The following is a 16,458-nucleotide window of genomic DNA, read 5'->3' as shown; positions in this document are numbered from 1 at the left end:
CAAAAACAAGTGTTATACTTCGTGTCGTGTGTTTTCTGGGGGAAGTAAATAGATTAGCCAAATTGGACAGACAAGATCAGGGCAAGGAGAGAAGAGGCTCCCTGGAACTGCCTTCCCTGAAATGGAATCTCTTAAAATGATCCACAGGGGAAATAAAATGATTAGGCAGGGCAGGAATTTATCCTGTACTCAGATTGAATGTCGCATTTTGTTTCTGTCTCAGCTTCATGTCCTTCAAATCAACCTGCTTTCCATCGCATTGCTGTTTGATGCCAGCAGCTCCGCTCGCCTTTATCTTGACCATGTCCGTCCCCCATGATGCCGGGGCTAACTGTCACTAAGTTTCTGGATACTGCTGTATAATAGCACCATCTGATAAAACTTTTTGTGATGATGTGAATGTTTAAATAACTCTCTGCCATTAAATACAGTAGCCCACTGGCCTCGTGGACCTTTTCAGCACTTGAAAGGTGGCCAGTATGACTGTGAGACTGAATATTTAATTATAGTTAATTTAAATGTAGCTTTGTAGCCTTCTTTTTTTTTTTAAGAACGCTTTTCCATTTTGTTTGTTTTTGTGGAAGAGCAGCTTAAGACCACTCAGTAGTTGTTCCTACCCATTCAGTGGCCTGAGCAGTGACGGCATACTCCAGTCTTCAGCAGGGAAGCTACCAGCATGCCTTCAGTCCAGTCTGTGACTTCAGGTAGAGTAGCAGTGAACTCAGGAGCTGGAGCTGGAGCAGTCTACTCACCCTGAAATTCCTCCTTGGTCAGGGCCTAGTCACAGCAGCCTGCTCTTCCTTTTTGATCTCCTCAGGATTTCTGTGGAAATAGAAATCAGGCTTGACCTCCCATGGGTCTCCATGGGAAATGGTGCCACACATGTGCAGAACTTCCTAGGCCAACATCCACCATATCAGACCCACCGAGTGAGCTCCTTTGTTGTTGCAAGAGATGGTGATGTCCACAGAGCTCAGAGGAGAGTCCTCATTAACACAGAGCAGTGGTAGGCAGGTTAACCTGTCTCCGTGAGAAGCTGGTGGTCAGCCCTCGTATCAGTAACCACCAGAAGTCTCGGCTCTCAGAAGGCTGCCTGGATCTGGTTAGTGAAGTTTCTAAGAGTGAAGAGGCCAGCAATAGGAATGACTCCAGTAGCAGTAGCAAACTTCAGTACAGCTCGCTGGCCAGTATTCCCAGATGGTATGACATTGACATCAGCTGGGTTTGTAATGGCAACAAAGGCATGAGCTGTCAGAAGAAGCTTCTGCAAGGTTCTTTTCAGATTTATGATGTAGATACCATCCCTTTTCCTTTTGCAGATGTACTGTTCCATTTGGAAGTCAAGGTTGGTGCCACCTAAGTGGGTTACTGCTGCAAGGAATTTGAAGACCATACTCTTCCTTCATTTGCAGGACATCAAGGGCTCTGAATATTGTGAAAGTTTCCTTTGAGTTACAATGGGAATACAAACAACACCATATGGACTCCTTCCTGGGTAGTGCGGAAAGGCCATATGTAGCTATTTGCTATGTTCTCGTGCATTGAAGTTTTTGATTCTTGCAGTCCCAGAAGTGTGAACCAGCAGCATCCACATCACCTGGGATTGGGAGATTGTTTTAGAAATGTGGTATCTTGGGCCTCACTCCAGATCTACTGAACGAGAATCTACATTTTAACAATATCTCCAGATATTATATGTATATTAAAGTTTGAGAAGCAGGGCTGGAAACGAGTAAGTCTCAGGAAGAGATGTGGTATCAATTAGAGTCAGCTGAGTTATGCTGCAGTAACAAACAAGCCCCAAGTCCAGGGGCTTAAAATAAACAAATTTTATTTCTCACTAATGCTTCTTGTCCCTGGTAAACCAGAGGGGGCTCTGTTCCACATCATTCTTACTCCAGGTTCCAGGCTAATTGGCCAGTGCTCTCTGGATCATTTGTCATTGGTGTTACGTAAGGGAGAACAGATAGTGTGGTGAAACCTATAATTTCTACTCATATTTCATTGGCCAAAGCATGTCATGTGACTGCACTTAACTCAAAGGGGACAAGGAAGAGAAAGCTTATCAAATGCCCAGAAGGGAGAGAAACAAAATATTTGGTGAACATACATGGTGAACAGCGCTCATGACTGCTGCACATAAGCATAATTATAGCCTTTTGTTTGTTTGTTTTTAAGCAGCCAGTTCTGAAGATCATCATTTCAATCCTGGACTTTCCATAGCTTTCTAATTGATCTCTCTGTTGTCCTTTCTTTTTTTAAATCACTACCGTATTAATCCTCTTAAGGCATTGTTCTGAATATTTAATTTCTCTGCTCAGAACCCTTCAATGACACCTCATTGTCCACCAAGTTAAGTAAACTCCTTTTAGCATGATGTAGTGGAAAGAATGCTACTAATTTATGTGTGACCTTGGACAGTGTTGCCTAAATTCTCTGAATCACAGTGTTCTCATCATTTAATTCGGAGATAAAAGTACCCACTGTCAAAGGCTGCTATGAATCTTAAGTAAAATAATGTGTATAGAGTGCATAGTGTATTAGACATTTAATAAATAAGAACATAATCCCGTCATGAGCTCCTAGAGCACACCATGTATATCTGTATCATAATATTTATCCAAAACATATTGAGATGACCTATTGCATGTCTGTTTCTCCTAGTAGACTTGAATTCCTTAAGGAATCTGACTTTACAATTAGTGAGCTAGCATAAGGCTCTACATGTAGAAGATTCTTATTAAATGTTCTAACTGCACATAATTTGATAGTGATTTTGAGCTCTCCCTAGCAAGGTTGCCTTATGTGTATAGCCAGTGTTATGACCAAGCTATATCACTTGCTGTTCCCTAAACTAACAGCATGTTTCTCATCTCTGGACCTTTGCTCATGTTTCTGATATGTACTTTTTCCTTCCTGTACCTTAGCCTTGCAAAAGTTTGCTCATCACTTAATCCCCAATTAAAATGTCACCTCTACAACGATTATTTTTCTAATTCCTGAACCTGAAAGCAACATTCCCATTCTTTGAACATTCACAGTATTCAGAGAAGATTTCACACCAAAGTCTGCGATCTGGGATTCCTCTGGGAAAGTAATGACCAAGGGATTTATACTAGAAAGGCAACGTGGAGAGAAGGAGATAGGCAGCACATTCCAGATTGATCAGGGTGAGCCTCTACATCTGCAGATGTAGAGTGGTGCAGTGCAGGGAGGATGGAGAAAGAAGACAGAGACAGGACTAGAGAGAGGTTTCTGGCCTTGCAGACCATGGTTACAAAGTTTGAATTTTATCCTCAGACAATGGAGATGAGCAGGGAGGTGACATGATTGCTTTTGTGACCTAGAAAAACCAGTTTTTTGAGAATGAGAGTATTATATTTAATAATTGATATTTAATAGAGATATTTGATATTTAATAATTGATCTCCAATTTTCTGTGTTAGGTCAGTTAGCATTGTCTGTTTTCTGATCATGACTTGGTCCTCCCAATGACTTTCCTTTTCTTTTTTTTTAATTTTACAGCTTTTATTTATTTATTTTACAGACAGAGATCACAAGTAGGCAGAGAGGTAGGCAGAGAGTCAGGCAGAGAGAGAGAAAGGGAAGCAGGCTCCCCATTGAGCAGAGAGCCTGATGTAGGGCTCTCTCCCAGGATCCTGGGATCATGACCTGAGCTGAAGGCAGAGGCTTTAACCCACTGAGCCACCCAGGCGCCCTGCCTTTCCTTTTCTTATGTCACTTATTTATTCCTGTTAACTACCTAGCCCCTGAAGGTGTTTGCATTTTCAGCCCCTGTCTTATGTCTGCACTCCAAGTAAGTATCCTCTGATACCTTCAATCATCTATCAATTAGGAATTGCATTTGGCTGTTTATAACAAGGACCCATCTCTCAACAGTGGCTTCAGTAAGATAGAGACTTATTTCTCTCTCATGTAAAAGAAGTTTGCAGATAGCTTGTACAGTTTTTTCCTACTTATTTCCTCTGCCATCCTTGACCCTATGGCTTCCATTCCCAAGATTACATGGTATACAATGGCTGTTGGAGCTCCTACCATCACATCCTCATTTCAGGCGGTAGGAAGAAAGAAGTGGGAAAGACTGCATTATTTCTCAGAGTTCTGTGTAATGCATCTGCTTATAATCATTGGCAGACATTTAGTCACAGGGCTACCAAGGCATGGGCAATGTAGACTTTTATTCTGAGAGGCTGTGTGCCTGGCTAAAAAAAATTGTGTGTGGGGTTTTTGTTTTATTTTGTTCTTTCAGAGAAGAGACTTGTGAGAGTAGGTAAATAGCAGCTTCTGCTATGGTATGTGACTCCAACCTTCATTATAATACATCTGTTTTTTCTTTTTGGAAGACTTTGTGCTTCCATTAGTACATATGTGCCAAAGTTCCATCCTACCAAGTCCTACTAATATCTATCTGTCTTCTGGTATTTAAATGTCCATTTTGTTTATGTATTATTTACATTCTCTGCCTCATTACACATCTACTTGTCCTGAATCTGACAATTCTTGGTCAAATTCCCTCCTTAACCATCAGTTCTCCATCTCAACAAGAGACAAACCAGGAGGTACTGCACAGCCTGAGGGCAGAAGCCCCAGATGTCTTTGAAGAGACACACCTCAGTCAATAACCATCTAGATGAGGAATATATTATTTTCTTTGCCCAAATTTACTTGTTCCTAAAGTGCCCCTATTTGAATTCTTTGTTGTCAACTTTGCATCCCTATGGCCCCTCTCTAAGGTTTTCTCCACATTACAGAAGAGAAATCAGGAAGTATACTTATCCCTGTCCCCTTCTCCATATTGTTCCAGTCTTGAATTTGCTAATAAGAAGAATTTACATAAGATTTGCAAGAGAAGAGTGGGAGAAGCTAGTGTTCTCTGGAGGCCATTGCAAACTCAAAGTTGCTTCCTTTGGAGTTTTGTGCCCTAAACTCTTTGATGTTTCAAGCTGAGCGCAAGATGCTGACCAAGCTGGCTTTGATTTCACAGGCACCTCCCCTTATCTCTGTTCCCTTAGCTCTTCCAATGACTGTAGAAGATCCTAATTCCTATATTAACTGCTTCATAATGGAGTAATAGGGTGGCTTCTCTTTTCCCAAATGAAGCCTGACTGATATAACCCTTTCACCTGAGTTATTTGGTTGCCAAAATTTTGGAGGCTCTTTTCCTAGACTGCTATCTATATGGCCAAGCAGGTATATTATTTTACATTGTAGACATTCTTTGAGATTACATTATGAATATTAAAATATATAGTACAATCACATCTTCTATAATTTTTTAAAAAGACTTCATTTATTTGAGAGATGGAGAGAGAGCACAAGTAGGCAGAGCAGCAGGCAGAGGGAGAGGGAGAAGCAGGCTCTCTGCTGAGCAGGAAGTCTGATGCGGGGTTTGATCCCAAGATCCTGGGATCATGACATGAGCTGAAGGTAGACACTTAATGAATGAGCCATGCAGGCCCCCCATTATGTATTACATTTATATTATGTTTTATAGTGTATTGTAAATGTATTTCTCTTCATCTCCTTGAAGGATTGATTTCCCGGAGTACCAGTGACTACCTTATACCTCTCACTTTAATTATGTTATGACAGGAAAGTGTCTCACTGTGCTCGGTGCAAATGCCTTAGAAGCCAGTGCAGGGTGAGGTGGGAGTAGGGGTGGTGACAGAATCAGAAAGTGAAGTGGAAGAGCTCCCAGCTTGTGGGACTCCAATCTGAGTTCCCAGCCCTACACTCTTACTTCATCTGTAGAGCTCCACTTCCATTAGTTGACATATAAATGATCCACTCAGGATTTCATTTGACTGGAAGTGTTTCACAGCTTAAAAAAAAGATTGAAAGCTGCTCCTTTAAAACCCTAAATTTGAGATGTGCCTGAGAAGTCTCAACTCTTCAACTTATTAGCCATGTGATCTTGGGCATGTCATGAAAACTGAATTCGGCTTCCTTGGGAGTATAATACAATGGCAAAGCATTACTGAAAAGATGGAAAGAAATAATGCCCATAAATTTGAAGGGCGGTACCAGTCAGGGTTATACTCTGAAGTACTTAGGGCCAAGTGAGTGACAGAAATGAATGAAATAGGCCATCGTGAATGGGAAGGGGCATGTCCCAATGAAAAGGGGCATACTTAGATTACTATACTTGTTAACATTTGGGGGATGTGGTCAGAGCTTTCGCATTTTCAAGAAAACCTGGAAATAAGGATTTTTGAAGAGGAATCTCAGGATTTTGAAAAAGGTTGGTAATAATTTCACTTTTGAAAGCTAATCAAAACATATGTTCATTTGTGAGCCTCCTTGTATGACCTTTAATTATGTAATTTATGTATTACCATTTATTGGTATTACCAATTATTATTGTTATTGTTATTGTTATTATTTCAAAGATTTCATTTATTTATTTATTTGCCAGAGATAGCAAAAGAGGGAATATAAGCAGGGAGAGTGGGGAGGGAGAAGCAGGGTTCCCACTAAGCAAGGAGTCCTGGGACTTAATCCCAGGACTCTGGGATCATGATCTGAACCGAAGGCAGTCGTATAACCAACTGAGCCACCCAGACACCCCCCGATTATTATTTTTAATGGGCTTTGGAGCTATTGTTTTTAGCTTTTCCTGTGAGCTTGCCTACCTCCTTACTTTCTGTAACATACCTTCTCCCTTGACTCAGATCTGACTGATGATAGTTTTCCATCGAAGGGGTTGATACTGGAGCTAGGTAGGCCTAATTAGGTTATTTCTAGGGATCAGTATTTGGATGCTAGGAAAATTAGTCTATCCTTCCTTACTTGTCTTGCTCAACTCCTCTTTGTAGGCATAGAGATGCCAATGACCATGTTCCTTGGTCACTTGGTAAAAATCCAGTTGTGGGAGAGAATGAGGTCAAAAAACTGAGATAAGTGGAGAGAAAAGAGACTAAGAGAGTCCTGGCAGCACTGAGTTAGTGAGTCCTTCAGTTTTTTAAATTAAATTCTTCATCATTTTAATATTTACAATTGATAAAAATAAGATTTTTCTTCTTTTTTAATTTTTTTATTAAGAAATTTTTTTATATTAACATATAATGTATTATTTGCCCCAGGGGTACAGGTCTATGAATCATCAGGCTTACACATTTCATAGCACTCACTGTAGCACATACCCTCCCCAATGTCTATGACCCAGCAACCCTATCCCTAGCCCCCTCTTCTGCCCAGCAACCCTCTGTTTGTTTCATGGGATTAAGAGTCTCTTATGATTTGTCTCCCTCCTGATCCCATCTTGTTTCATTTTTCCCATCCCTCCCCCCATGACCCCTGGCCCTCCCTCTCAAATTCTTCATATCAGAGAGATCATTTGATAATTGTCTTTTTCTGATTGACTTATTTTGCTTAGCATAATACCCTCTAGTTCCAACCACTTCTCTCCCAGTCTTCTCCCATTCTGTCAGTTGTCTTTTCGTTTTGTGGACTGTTTCCTTTGCTGTGCAAAAGTTTTGAACTTGGTGAAGTCCCAGTAGTTCATTTCTGCCCTTGCTTCCCTTGCCTCTGGTAATGTTTCTAGGAAGAAGTTGCTGTGGCTGAGGTTGAAGAGGTTGCTGCCTGTGTTCTCTTCAAGAATTTTGATGGATTCCTGTCTCACCCTGAGGTCTTTCATCCATTCTATTTTTGTGTGTGCTGTAAGAAAATGGTCCAGTTTTATTCTTTTGCATGTGGCAGTCCAATTTTCTCAACACCATTTTTGAAGAGACCGTCTTTTATCCATTGGACATTCATTCCTGCTTTGTCAAAGATTAGCTGACCATAGAGTAGAGAGTCCATTTCTGGGCTCTCTATTCTGTTCCATTGATCTATGTGTCTGTTTTTGTGCCAGTACCATACTGTCTTGATGATGACAGCTTTGTAATAGAGCTTGAAGTCTCAAATTGTGATGCCACCTACTTTGGCTTTCTTTTACAACATTCTTCTGGCTATTCGGGGTCTTCTCTGGTTCCATATAAATTTTAGGATTATTTGTTCCATTTCTTTGAAAAAAATGGATGGTATTTTGAAGGGGATTGCATTAAAGGTGTACATTGCTTTAGGTGGCATAGACTTTTTCACAATATTTGTTCTTCCAGTCCATGAGCATGGAACATTTTTCCATTTTTTGGTGTCTTCCTCAATTTCTTTCATGAGTACTTTATAGTTTTCTAAGTACAGATTCTTTGCCTCTTTGGTTAGGTTTATTCCTAGGTATCTTACAGTTTTGGGTGCAATTATAAATGGGATTGACTCCTTAATTTCTCTTTCTTCTGTCTTGCTGTTGGTGTATAGAAATGCAACTGACTTCTGTGCATTGATTCTGTGTCCTGACACTTTACTGAATTCCTGGAATTCTATTCTGGAGAATGTTCCATGTGCACTAGAGAAGAATCTGTGTTCTGTTGCTTTGGGATGGAATTTTCTGAATATATCTGTGATGTCCATCTGGTCCAGTGTGTCATTTAAAGCTTTTGTTTCCTTGTTGATCTTTTGCCTAGATGATCTGTCCACATCAATGGGGGGGGGGAGGTTAAAGTCCCCTACTATTATTGTATTATTGTCAATGTGCTTCTTTGACTTTGTTATTAATTGGTTTATATAATTGGCTAGGTGCATAAATATTTAAAATTGTTAGATCTTCCTTTAAGTATGATATAGCATCCTTCCTCATCTCTTATGATAGTCTTCAGCTTAAAATCTAATTTATCTGATATAAGGATTGCCAACCCCAACTTTCTTTTGATGTCCATTAGCATGGTAAATTGTTTTCCACCCCCTCACTTTAAATCTGGAGGTGTCTTTGGGTCTAAAATGAGTTTCTCCTAGACAGCAGATCAATGGGTTTTGTTTTTCTATCCATTCTGACACCCTGTGTCTTTTGATTGGGGCATTTAGCCCATTTACATTCAGGGTAGCTATTGAAAGGTATGAATTTAGTGCCACTGTATTGCCTGTAAGGTGAATGTTACTATATATCGTCTCTATTCCTTTCTGTTCTGTTACTTTTAAGATCTCTCTTTGCTTAGAAGACCCCTTTCAATATTTCTTGTAGGGTTGCTTTGGTGTTTACAAATGCTTTTAGTTTTTATTTGTCCTGGAAGCTTTTTATCTCTCCTTCTATTTTCAGTGATAGCCTAGTTGCATATAGTATTCTTGGCTGCATGTTTTTCTCATTTAGTGCTCTGAATATATCATGCCAGTCCTTTCTGTCCTGCCAGGTCTCTGTAGACCTAATATTTCTAACGTTATGTTACAGACCTCTAGTCCTGAGTTGCTCTCAGGATTTTCTCTTTGTCACTGAGACTTGTAACTTTTACTATTAGATGATGGGGTATGGACCTATTTTTATTGATTTTGAAGGGGGTTCTCTGTGCCTGTAGGAGTTTGATGCTTGTTCCTTTTGCCATATTAGGGAAATTCTCTGCTATAATTTGCTCCAATATACCTTCTGCCCCTCTCTCTCTTTCTTCTTCTTCTGGGACTCCAATTATTCTAATATTGTTTCATCTTACAGTGTTACTTATCTCTCGAATTCTGCCCTCATGGTCTAGTAGTTGTTTGTCCCTCTTTTTGCTCAGCTTCTTTATTCTCCATCATTTGGTCTTTTATATCACTAACTCCGTCTTCTGCCTCATTTATCCTAGCAGTAAGTGCCTCCATTTTTGATTGCACCTCATTAGTTGCTTTTTTTATTTCAACTTGGTTAGATTTTAGTTCTTTTATTTCTCCAGAAAGGGATTTTATTTCTCCAGAAAGGGATTCTCTAATATCTTCCACGCTTTTTTGGAGCCCAGCTAGCAACTTGATAATCATCATTCTGAACTCTAGTTCTGACATATTACTAATGTCCACATTGATTAGGTCCCTAACTGTCAGTACTGCCTATTGTTCTTTTTTTGGTGGTGTGTTTTTCCACCATGTCATTTTATCCAGATAAGAATAGGTGAATGAGAGACCAAAGTACTAAAGGGGTGGCCAGGACCCCCGAAAAATACACACTAACCAAATCAGAAGAGACCCAAAACTCTAGGGAGAAGAAATGGGGAAGAAAAGGAAAAAAAATAATATTATATATTATATAATATGTAATATAATATAATAATATGCTATGTAATTATATATCACATAATATATAAATATTATAATACATAATATAATATTTATATGTAAATATTATAATACATAATATAATATATATTTTTTCCCTTTTCTTCCCCATTTCTGCCCCACCAGTTTAATATATAAAATCAAATATATATATATATGTGTGTGTGTGTGTGTGTGTGTGTATCTATCTATCTATCTATCTATATATATAAATGACTGGGAACTAGAACAGAGGCACATACTTGATTTTGGATGTATTTTGGTCTGTTAAAAGAAACTAAACCTGCCAAAATTTTAAAGATAGAAAAACTTTTATATATACAAAAATAAGGGGAAACATGATGAAGGGATGAAATATGACTATAAAGATGAATATTTAAAAAGATTCTAAAAAAAGGAATTAATAAGAAGTGGGTTGTAAAAAGAAAAGAAAAAAAAAGAGGAAAGAAAGTGAGCAGGCTGGAGACTAGAACAAAGCTGTGCACTAAATTAAGGTATATTTTGATCTATTAGAGGAAATTGTATCCCAAAGTTTTAAAGAAAGAAAATACCTACATGTATACAAGAAATAAGGTTAAATACAGTGAAGGGATAAAATATGACTATCACAATGAAAATTAAAAAAGATTTTTAAAAAGGTATTGATAAGATAAAATAGTTAAAAAACCTTAAAATAGGAAGGTGGAAAAATTAAAAAAATAGATTAAGAAAAAAATAAAATTAAAAAATTTAACTTTGAAAACTAAAGAATCATGGGAAAAAAAGCTATGAATTCTGTATTGCCTTCCCCTAGCTCTAGAGTTCTGCAGTTCTCACTGATTGGTGAACTTTGTCTTGGCTGCATGTTCTTGCTGATATTCTGGGGGAGGGGCTTGTTGCAGTGTTTCTCAAATGTCTTTGCCTGAGGCAGAATTGCACCACTCTTGCCAGGGGCCAGGCTAAGTAATCTGCTTAGTTTTGGTCTCAGGAGCTTTTATTTTCTGGATGCTTTCCATACAGCTTTGGAGGATGGGAATGAAAAGGGTGGCCTCCCAATCTCCAGCTCCATAGGAGACAAGAGCTTAGGGCCCCACCCCTCAATGTGGCCTCAGAAAAAAGTAGTCAATCCCTCCCATCTCCTTGGTCTCCAGCTGCACTCTGAGCTCACCTGACCTGTGACTGAGTGTTACTGTCTCCAGCACATGGCCCCATTTGGGGTCTCCAAACCCAGCTGATTTTTGTAGCGCACTCCTGCACCAGTCCTCCTGGAGGAGGAAGGTAAGTCTCCTGGATCTGCTGCTTGTTGTGTCCCTGCCTGAAGTGCAGTGGCCTGACTGCTGGATCACAGTTTAAGGCAATCCCGAGCTGAGAGCCCACTCATTGGCTCCGTCTCTGCAGCTGGCTTCCCTGCCCCAATACCTGGGTGCTCTGCCATACTCAGACACCCCTGGTCTTTTTGTGACCCTATAATTCCTGAGACCACATTGTCCCTGCAAGGGCTCCATCCCCGCTTAGCCTCTGAAGCAACGTCCCTCAGTGGAACAGACTTCTAAAAGTTCTGATTTTGTGCTCTGCTGTTCTCTTACTTGCCAGGAGCCAGCCCCTTCCCCCACAGTCTATCTTCCTGAATTTTGCCTCAGATTCATTTCTCACGTCCTAGCTTCCAGAAAGTGGTCGATTTTATGTTCCTAGAATTGCTGCTCTTCTTCTCTTCTCTCTCCTATTGAGTTTGTAGCTGTTTGGAATGGTTTGATAATTACCTAGCTGAATTCCTGGGACCTGATGATATGTAGGTCTTTTCTTTTTCTGCCTTCTTGGTCCTCCTTCATTTTTAAAGGTTTTTCCTTAACCCTGTGAGTTACTAAAAAATATTCCTTTTAGCCATAGAAGCCAGTAAATTCTCTTTTGATTTGCTTATGATAACTTGAAGTGAGTTTGTTTCAATAACATCTACTGAAAAGGACTACTACTACTACTAGTAATAGTATTAATAGAGATAAAATTAATTAGCTATCAATTAATTTAGAAATAAGGCAAAAGTAAATTTTTGGATTTTGAAGAACTGTCCTTGAACTAAAATTATTTTTTAATAGTTTAAGTATTACCATAAGAAACTTGGTATTTGGAATAGTGTGATAGATAAGCACAAAATGAGTTTTTATCCTTACAGGTTGTGGTGTATGATGACCCTTCATAGAACCTGTGCTGTCCATCATTTGTTCATAGAATTTTCTTGGAGTAGTTTCCTGGTATGATTACGTGAATAGTACAATAGATTTTGATTCTCCCAGAGCAGAAACCAAGAGCACAGATCTAGAAGAAAAGATTCAGTAGGCATTGACGTTATCTGTCTGGGATAAGTACTGAAATGATAGGAAAATGAAAAATAATGCCTGAAAGCACTTTCTTAGATGTTATGTGTGTTATATGTAACTAAATAGGTATGTTTGTCTTTGCTAAATATAACTTAATAGCACTTAAAACTAGTCTGGGGGGAGCAATAGAAGATGTAGAATGATATATAAGATTCGTATGTAGATAATACAAAGGCAAAATATAATAAAAAATTGAATGCTTCTCATTTTACTGTACTAGGAATTTGTCTAGGCCTGGGAGGTTGAAGAGCTGATTCTGGTGGCAGGAAAAATTATATATTACTTTTATTATACCCCATAAGGATGGAGTGATTTCTGAGTATGTGCGGTTAGTTTTACTTTAAATGCTATCAGAGTGATCAGAGATTTTTATAGAGAAAATATCTTCCTCAGAGATAGGTAAGCATCCCACTGGAAGCATAGTTACAAATGTTCCTCAGAGTTGGCAGAAAGCTTGGCAATATGCTCCTTAAGCATCCTTTAAAGTACCCCAATGTCCTTCTTCATTCAAGCCCATGGTTTTCTGAAATCTCATGTGTTTACTGGAGAGGAAACATTAGAAATCAAAACAGAGTTGAAACAGTAAATTCTGTGGGTGCTTGGGTTAAAAAAAAACCCTCTCAAGATACAGTTCCCTAATTGGGATTGTTTTTGTGAATTTAGTTACATTAATCCATGTCTCAGTTAATTATGCAATAACATTTACATGCCTAGAGGCAAATTTACAGTTTTTGCTCAGATTTTTTTCTGAAAATGTGTTGTTATGTTCTGAAATCAGTGCAAAGATATTAGCTGTAAATTGAGTTTGGTGTGGGGTAGTGGTGGTTGGAATTCCTGATCTGGCTCTTGGACATGTTAGAATATGAGGAAGTGTTCCTAACCAATCTACCCTTCCATGGTACTAGACCAAATTTTCTACTTTAAGTTTTAAATTTTATATGCTGACTTTACCTCTGAAAAAGTTCCTTTAGTGTTGCCTATAGGATAAAAATGTAAACATTTCAGTCTATCATTAAATATTCTAGTCTCACCTTCAAAGAGTGTGCCTCATACTGGGCCAGACTGACCCTCCCCATGCTGTTATAGAAAGAGTTTGATAAATGCTTGTTAGAAGTGTGAAGTCTGAGCTGTGGATGCCAAGTGAGATATTCACTTCACTGAGCTATAGTGTGACGAGATGCAGAGTTAAGTTGAGGTATTTTTCAGCTTCAAGTCTTTCTTTCAGAGTCTTGAGATTATGGAAGACACTGGTCACATAGGGTTAGATATAAACTATGCCTAAATATTCCCAAAAGGTTGCTGGTTATGCTATTAATTTTGTCTACTATTAATTAAAATTCTACAAGTTTCTATGGTAATGTGTTTTTGCTTGTCATAACTTTGAGAATCAGAGGATTATTGAATCTGGGAGGAGAAAATTTTTTAACTCATTCAGTCTCCAGCTCAAGACAAAAGTCTCTTCTGCCATGTCTTTAATACATTCACTCAGCAGGGAAACACTTATTAAGTGCCTACTCTGAGCCAGTGAGTGTGCCAGGTTTTGTGAAAGACTCAGAGTTTAGTAAAATATGCTCTGCCCTCAGGGGATTATAGTCTCACAGCAATTATGCTACATGTTTATACATATCCTAGCTGATGGTCAGGGATTAATAGAAGTCTAGATAGAATGCTAGAAGAGTTTCAGGGTAGAAGAGACTAATTTTGACTGATGGGATAAAAAGTATTGGGGAAAGTGGCTTTTCAGCAGAGACATAAAGAAGGGTGAAGGTTTGAACTCACAGGGATGGGAAAGAAAGAAATTCCAGGAAGAAGGATATTGTGACAATGAAGGAGTCTTAAAAAGAGGACACAGAGAAGTTAGGTGTGGCTGTATCATAGGACATGCTTAGCAGGATAACTGGTTGGAAACATAGTTAGAGGGATACATTAGGAAAAACAGATTTCTGTAGGTCATTGAGTGTTTTTCTTTCTTTTTTTTTAAAAATATATATTTACTTTAGAGATAGAGAGCATGTGAGTGCAGGGGGAGGGGTAGAGGGAGATGGAAAGAGAATCCCAAGCAGACTCCCCACTGAACAGGGAGCCAGATACAGGGTTCAGTCTCACCACCTTGAGATCATGACTGAGTTGAAACCAAGAGTTGGATGCACAACTGACTGAGCCACCCAGGCGTCACTGGGTCTTTAGAAAGGCAGCCAAAATATGTTGTGCGCTATGCTGCAGGACCTGTGGAAGCACTGGCCATTTTGAAGCAAGCGTGTGAAGGGTGGAAGATGACTGTGAGGGCTGAATGTCAGGTGCACTGGGGAACAAAGAGACTAGAGTCAATGAAATGAGTTGGGGGATGGTACATGGTTCAGGTAAGAGGTAATTAGAGCTCTAACTAGAGAAGTAGCTAGAATAACCATGAGAAGGGGATAGGGGTGTATCCTGTGGGATTTCAGGACTAATTGTTTAAACCAAGAGAAAAAAAGAGAAGTTACCTTAGCAGTTTTTATCCAAGTACCTAGGGAATTGGCCATGCTAAGGAGAAAGAACAGATCTGGTGAGGAGCTAACAGTGGGAGTTAGGATGAATATGCTTTGGAAGTCAGCAGTTTATCAAGCTGGAGATGTCCAGAAAACAATGGGAAATGTGGGAGTGTAACTAGGAAGAAGCACCAGTGGTATAAGCAGAGGCTTGGAAACAGAAATGGTATTTGATGCTGTAAAAGCACAGGTCACCCAAGGAAAGAGTATAGAGAGGAGGAAGAGAGGGACAAAGTCAGAGATTTATTTGGGGAAGTTCACACATTAAGGGAGTGGGAGTTCAAAGAGTGAGTATGAACTAGAGAAGAAACTGTTACAGAGGAAGATGATCAGGAAGATATAAGGTAATGGACAAGAAAGATGGTGAGAGCTTTTTAGCCCAAGAATGTGCTCAGTATGAAATGTGCCGAGAAGATGAAAAAGAGTTAGAGTTGAGGGAAAGCCAGTATCTCTTGGGTGAAGTAGCTAGATGATCATTTAAGTGAACCCTTTTGTAGAGCATATTTGCCATAATTTAGCTGATAACGGCTTCAGGAAAGAGTTGAGACATGTGTTTAAGATGGGGCAATGTGTTCCTGCTGTGTAAATATCTTTTTGTCCCAAGTATACAATAATAGATTTTAACAAGTAAAAAAGGAAGTGAAAGACTTAGTGGAAGGTTCTAAACTCAAGTGTTGGTGACAGCTGCAGCACAGACCTTCTGGGTTTTCCATTTTGAAGTAGGGAGCTTGGTTTCTGCAAACATGCTCCTGATGAGGTGGGGGAACACAGCCATGTCATTGATTAAAGCTGCACAGTTTCTACCACTTGTGAAAAGAGACTGCTAAAAAAAAAATGCCTCATGATGTGTAATCGGTGACTGGTTCTAAAAATTTGTGAGCTGGGGAGTGAGGAAAAGTTTAGGAGTGGAGGTGGGAACAGGGATTCAGGAGGGGCGAAAGCACAGCCTACTACCCATAAGTAGGAACTGTGTTCCAGCGCTCCCTGGCTTTGTACCTGGGTCTGTGACAGTCCCACTGTGAGGGTGCAGGCCTGGATTTGGACTTGGGATGATGGGTGGAGATAATTAGAGAACTTCTACACAAGATGAGTATAAGTGTGAAATACTAAAATCACACACAGAGATAGCATGAAAGCAAATGAATTTTTTGAAAGTATCTATTTTAAACAAGCTTATAAACAGAATTTAAAACACATGAAAAAATTAATGCTTTTTGAAAAGGACAATGAACAGAATTTTTAAAAAATCAAAACATGAATTCACTCCAAATGAAATTATTTTAGGAACCAGTCTGACAAAGAATTTTGTGTGTATTTAAGACATCAAAGCCAAAAAAAAAAAATACAAAACAAAACAAAACAAAAAACAAAACAAAAAAAACCCCAGAGATATTTTCTATTAAAAGTGGAAGTATTGGAGCACCTGGATGGCTCAGTGGGTTAAG

General features: G+C 39.1%; 1 long non-coding RNA gene across 1 annotated transcript; it reads left to right on the top strand.

The window, feature by feature from the left end:
• Positions 1–557: 557 nt before the first annotated feature.
• LOC116873859 lies at positions 558–16,051 on the top strand. The gene is made up of 3 exons (XR_004383907.1): positions 558–636; positions 5,668–5,673; positions 16,037–16,051. It is a non-coding gene; the product is annotated as an uncharacterized LOC116873859 (long non-coding RNA).
• Positions 16,052–16,458: the final 407 nt, after the last annotated feature.

This window comes from Lontra canadensis, unplaced genomic scaffold (assembly GCF_010015895.1).
Source record: "Lontra canadensis isolate GAN:19392208 unplaced genomic scaffold, GSC_riverotter_1.0 scaffold1, whole genome shotgun sequence".
NCBI lineage: Eukaryota > Metazoa > Chordata > Mammalia > Carnivora > Mustelidae > Lontra > Lontra canadensis.
Note: the sequence above shows the minus strand (reverse complement) of the source record. Positions and strands in the feature narration are given on the sequence as shown.